This window comes from Trachymyrmex septentrionalis, unplaced genomic scaffold, assembly GCF_001594115.1.
Source record: "Trachymyrmex septentrionalis isolate Tsep2-gDNA-1 unplaced genomic scaffold, Tsep1.0 scaffold161, whole genome shotgun sequence".
NCBI classification, from domain to species: Eukaryota; Metazoa; Arthropoda; class Insecta; order Hymenoptera; family Formicidae; genus Trachymyrmex; species Trachymyrmex septentrionalis.
The window spans coordinates 1,188,360-1,188,762 of NW_017304770.1; positions in this window are offsets into that span (position 1 = coordinate 1,188,360).

Below are 403 nucleotides of genomic sequence, written 5' to 3' on the forward strand. Positions count from 1 at the left end.
CCCCCTTTAACTCGTTCGACTACTCTATGCCATTTGCGAAACTCGCCGCCTCCGGCGGCCATTTTCGATTCTGGCCGTATCGACTCAGCTTGTAGTCGGTACCACTCTGTCAAGATTCATGGTGGAAATTCCAACATGTTCTAGTGCTCTCCTGTTGTGTGGCTTTTTTATTCTTTTCGAATATAGTGCCGAAAAATAAGTGATAAATGTTTTAACACTTTTAATCACTAGACGGCATTGATTGTAATAAATAATATAATATAAATAATAATAAGCTCTAATAAAACATAAAGATAAATTAATAACCTAACCATAAGAGTTTTTTCCAACAAGAAATACTATGACATATACAGTAATAGTGTACCGCAGCAAATCGATTTTATCCTTATTAATTGGCAAACAA